At 57.2% G+C, this 4,686-nt stretch overlaps 1 protein-coding gene across 1 annotated transcript in view; it reads left to right on the top strand.

Moving 5' to 3' along the window:
- Window positions 1–2,668: 2,668 nt before the first annotated feature.
- The window catches only part of LRRK1 (leucine rich repeat kinase 1), a 68,930-nt gene continuing 66,912 nt past the window's right edge, over window positions 2,669–4,686 (top strand). The window contains exon 1 of the mRNA XM_080651776.1: window positions 2,669–2,821. The gene's annotated coding sequence lies outside the window, so the exon portion shown is untranslated. The remainder of the gene's footprint in view (window positions 2,822–4,686) is intronic.

Here is a 4,686-nt window from a genome sequence, read left to right as displayed (position 1 = left end):
GAGAAATGTCATATGTTGTTGGTTGTTTGTTTTATTTAAGGACCAAATCCACTTTATGTTATGGCTGACCTTTCTCTTTCTTTTTTTTTTTTTTTTAAATATATTTTATTGATATTTTACAGAGAGGAAGGGAGAGGGATAGAGAGCTAGAAACATCGATGAGAGAGAAACATCGATCAGCTGCCTCCTGCACACTCCCCACTGGGGATGTGCCCGCAACCACAGTACATGCCCTTGACCGGAATCGAACCCGGGACCCTTCAGTCCGCAGGCCGACGCTCTATCCACTGAGCCAAACCGGTTTCGGCTGACCTTTCTCTTTCTTAGACCTTCGGTACAAAATGGCTTATGACCAAATAGAATCCATCATTTCAGAATAGCCCTAAGCCAGTTTCGCTCAGTGGTTAGAGTGTCGGCCCGTGGACTGAAGGGTCGCAGGTTCTATTCCCGGTCAAGGGTTGGAAGTTCGATTCCTCACCCGGTTGGGGTGCATGTGGGGGGCAACCATCCGATGTGTCTCTCTCACATCAGTGTTTCTGTCTCTCCTCCCACTCTCTCTGAAAATCGATGAAAAAAAAAATGTCTTCGGGTGAGGATGAACGAAAACAAAATAGCTTAAGAACAAGATTACAGTTGCTCCCCTGAATTTAGCCTGAGCGGGGCATTCCGGGGAGCACTTAGGCCGGGGATAGCTCAGTGTTTGAGCATCTACCCACGAACCAGGACGTCACCGTTCGATTCCCAGGCAGGGCACGTGCCCGGATTATGGGCTCCATCCCAGTAGGGTGTATGCAGGAGGCAGCTGATCCATGATCCTCTCTTTCATCATGGATATGTCTCTCTCTCCCTCTCCCTTCCTCTCTAAAATCAATAAAAAATATACTTTAAGTAGATAGATGGATAGATAGGTAAACAGATGGATAAATAAATAAATTAAATACATTAAATAAGAATGAATGAATGCATGAATGAATGAATGAATGAATGAAAGTTGAGTTGCTCCCATCCATGCCCAGTGGCCATGTCTGCTCCTGTCTGCCCAGGAGGGGTCCTCAAACTTTTTAAACAGGGGGCCAGTTCACTGTCCCTCAGACGGTTGGAGGGCTGGACTATAGTTTAAAAAAAAACACGATGAACAAATTCCTATGCGCACTGCGGGGCCGGGATGAGTCAGCTGCTAAGCAGGACAGGCAGCGGCATCGGGCGGGCCGGATCAATGTGCTTGGCGGGCCGTAGTTTGAGGACCCCTCGGCACTGCACTGGCGTGCGCTTCCCCGCGGCGCCGCTAGATGGCGCAGCCGCACGCCCCGAAGGCGCCGCACCGAGGTGGCGGGGGCTCCCTCAGTGCCGTGGCCGCCACGCCCTGCCCTTAGGGACTCTTCCCGGGAACCCAACTGCCGGTTGCTTTTGTCTGTTGTTGATTTGCTTGCAAGCTGGAATGAGGACCGCGGGGGTGCGACGGGATTGCAAAGCTGCACCCCTCCTTCTGGAAAGGCGTCCCGTGGCTGGAGAGCTGGAGGGGGGCAGCCTCTTGGGAGCGAAGCCAAGCTGCCCCCCTGGTCCCCTTGCCCGCCACGGGGAGGGCAGGAAGGGAGGGGTGTCGGCGAGGTCGTACGCGGCTGGAGGAGGGGAGATAGGGCTTTGGGGGGCGGGAGGGGGGACCTGGGGATGCCCGGCTTGATGTGTATGTGCCTTGCGCTCAATCTTGGGAATGCCCCAGGGAATGCCAGGGTGGAAACCCATCACCGTTGGTTCCCTCCCCGAGCCGGCTTCTCTTTCTCCCGTGGGCACCTGGAGCCGAATCTGATGCCCGCCCCCGGTGGCGCCAACGTGCGTCTTTAGGATCTGCGTTCGGGTCATGGGCTCGGGGGTGCGATGAACATTCTTCTCTTCGGGGGGGACACATGCATCATAAATTGCCAACATCCCTCTGCGTTTTCTCTGCACTCCCCCGCCCTCCCACGAAAGAGCAGCAATTGATTTGTGTGTGTGTGTTTAAGTCTTTTAAAATGGATTTTTAGAGAGAGAGGGAGAAACATCGATGTGAGAGGGACACATCAATGGGCTGCCTCCTGCGCGCCCCCTGCTGGGGATCTAGCCTGCACCCCACCCCCCACCCCCCCCACCCCCGCGGCTGGCTGGGAATTGAACTGGCAACCTTTGGGTGCTCAGGACAATGCCCAACCAACTGAGCCACACCGGCCAGGGTAGGGAGCCCAATTTAAACAAGCTTGCCACGCCCTGGCCGGTGTGGCTCAGTGGACAGAGCGCCGGCCCGCGGACTGAAGGGTCCCAGGTTCGATTCCCGCTCAAGGGCACATCCCGGGTCCCCAGGAGGGGGTGTGCAGGCGGCAACCAATCCAATCCATGATTCTCTCTCATCATTGATGTGTCCCTCTTCCTCCCTCTCCCTTCCTCTGTGAAGTCAATTTAAAAAAATACATTTAAAAAAGATAAAATACAATAATTCGCCAAATAGTGACAGCTTGGTAGACATCCATCCCCAAAGGAGCAAATTCCTGTAGTAGAAGGGGCGCGTGAGGCGGGCCATCCCGCGGACGCGCGGTGCGGGTTCCGGATCAGCCGCGGCCACTCCCGGCTCTGCGCGCCCTACGCGCCGCCTGCGCGCCCGCCTCCCGGGGCGCCCGCCGTCCCCGCCCGCGGCGGCCTCAGGATTGAGGAAGTGCGTCTGGCCCGGCCCGGCCCCCGCGCGCGCGGCCGGAGCGCAGGGGGCGGGAGGGCAGTGGCACCGCCAGGCCCCGGCCCGCGGGTGTCCGCCTGGTCCTGGCGCCCAGCCCCGCAGCCGCCGCCGCAGCCTCAGGTAAGCGTTGCCCTGGCCCGTGCCATGCGCCCCGCACCCCGCACCCTGCGCCCCTCCGGCCGGTCCGCGTGGAGCCCTGGGCCCGGCGGCTCAGGCCCGCGCTCCTGGGGGGGCCGCCGAGGGCGCAGGGCAACTCCAGCCTCACGGCCCCGGCCCCCCCCGCACCCTGCTCAGACCCCAGGCAGCCCCGGGGGTGGGCGGCGTGCGGGGCCCTGGAGCGCATCCCCGAAGCCCCGTGCGTACGCGGGACGGTGCCGAGCGGGGGGAGCAGAGGCAGGAACCCAAAGTAGGAAAACACAGCTTTTGGCGCAAAACCCTTCCTTCAACTTGGAGCGCGGCCGTGTGAGCGCGCGCGTGTGCTTGGAGTGAGTGTGAGTGAGAGTGTGAGCGTGCACGTGCATGGAGTGAGTGTGAGCGCGCGTGTGCATGTGAGTGTGAGCGTGCACGTGCATGGAGTGAGTGTGGGTGTGAGCAAGCGTGTGCATGTGAGTGTAAGTGCCTGCGTGTGGCGAAGGGACCCCTAGGAGTCTCTCTCTGCCCAGGGGGCGGCCTGGTGATGCAGGCGGGCCCAGCACACCTGCACCCTCAAAGTCTGAGGCCTGCTCCGTGCCCAAGGGGGTTGTCTCTGGTCCCTAAAAACAGCCATCTTTATGGGGACTCTGCCAGCGACCTTCCCTGCGGGAGGTGAGTGCTGTCCCTGTCCGGGCAGGAGGAGCCAGGTTAGGCTGCAGGTGTCAGAGAGAGAGAGAGAGAGAGGAGAGAGAGAGAGAGATGGAGAATTGGGGGACCTCTGGGGATCAGAGGGAGATGGTGATGGGAAACTGGGGGACTCCTCGGCGTGGGAGTGAGAGAGTGAGGGGATTGGGGACTTCGGTGGCCAGAGCAACCTGCCCCTTCACAGATTTTTTTTTTTTCTCACAAATACATCCCCACGCAGGTGACAGGTAGAGCTACAGTGCCTCGCCCCACATACCCTGCTTCTCCTGTCTGCCCTCTTCCTCAGAGTGCCCTGGACACCATAAGGGGAAATTAGAACAGGCACAATTTGGGACGATGTTAGCATCTAGTGCCTTTTGTAACCTGACTTCTCTTGGCCTATGTCCCGGAAGAATAAAGAAATGAAATGAAAACCATAGCCCTCGAAGCTAATACAAAAGAATGTCGGGTGCCAACTGTAGTTGAAAAATGACAATTTAAAAAGAAGTAAGAACACAAGAACAGTGCGGCCGGCGGGGCTCCGTGGTTGAGCGTCGACCTATGAACCAGGAGGTCAGGGTTGGATTCCCAGTCAGGGCACAGGCCCGGGTGCTGAGTTCGATCCCCAGTAGCAGGCATGCAGGAGGCAGCTGATCCATGATTCTCTCATCATTGATGTTTCTCTCTCTCTCTCTCTCTTTCTCTCTGAAATCAATTTTTTAAAAAAAAATTTTAATAATAAAAATAGGTAAATCAGCCCTAGCCATTGTGGCTCAGTGGGTAGCTTGTCGGCCTGAGGACTGATGGGTCCCAGGTTCGATTCCAGTCAAGGGCACGTACCTTGGTTGCAGGTTCCCTCCTGGTCGGGGCGCATGAAGGAGGGAGCCAATTGATGTGTCTCTCTCACGTTGATGTTTCTCTCTCTCTCTCCCCCGCCTCCCATCCACTGTCTCTATTAATCAATGGAAAAATATCCTTCGGTGAGGATTAACTACAAAAAAAAAAAAAAATAGATATATCAGATAATGCTGCTCGTCAGCTTGGGACCCTTCCGTAGTTTCTCCTTGTGCGTGGCAATCCTGGAGGCCTTCCCTTCACACCCCCCGCTGGTCTGGCCTCTGCCACCTCGGACCACCTGGCCATGGCCCCCAGCCACCCTGGCCCATCTC

Source organism: Plecotus auritus (assembly GCF_963455305.1).
Source record: "Plecotus auritus genome assembly, chromosome: 15".
NCBI classification, from domain to species: Eukaryota; Metazoa; Chordata; class Mammalia; order Chiroptera; family Vespertilionidae; genus Plecotus; species Plecotus auritus.
Note: the sequence above shows the minus strand (reverse complement) of the source record. Positions and strands in the feature narration are given on the sequence as shown.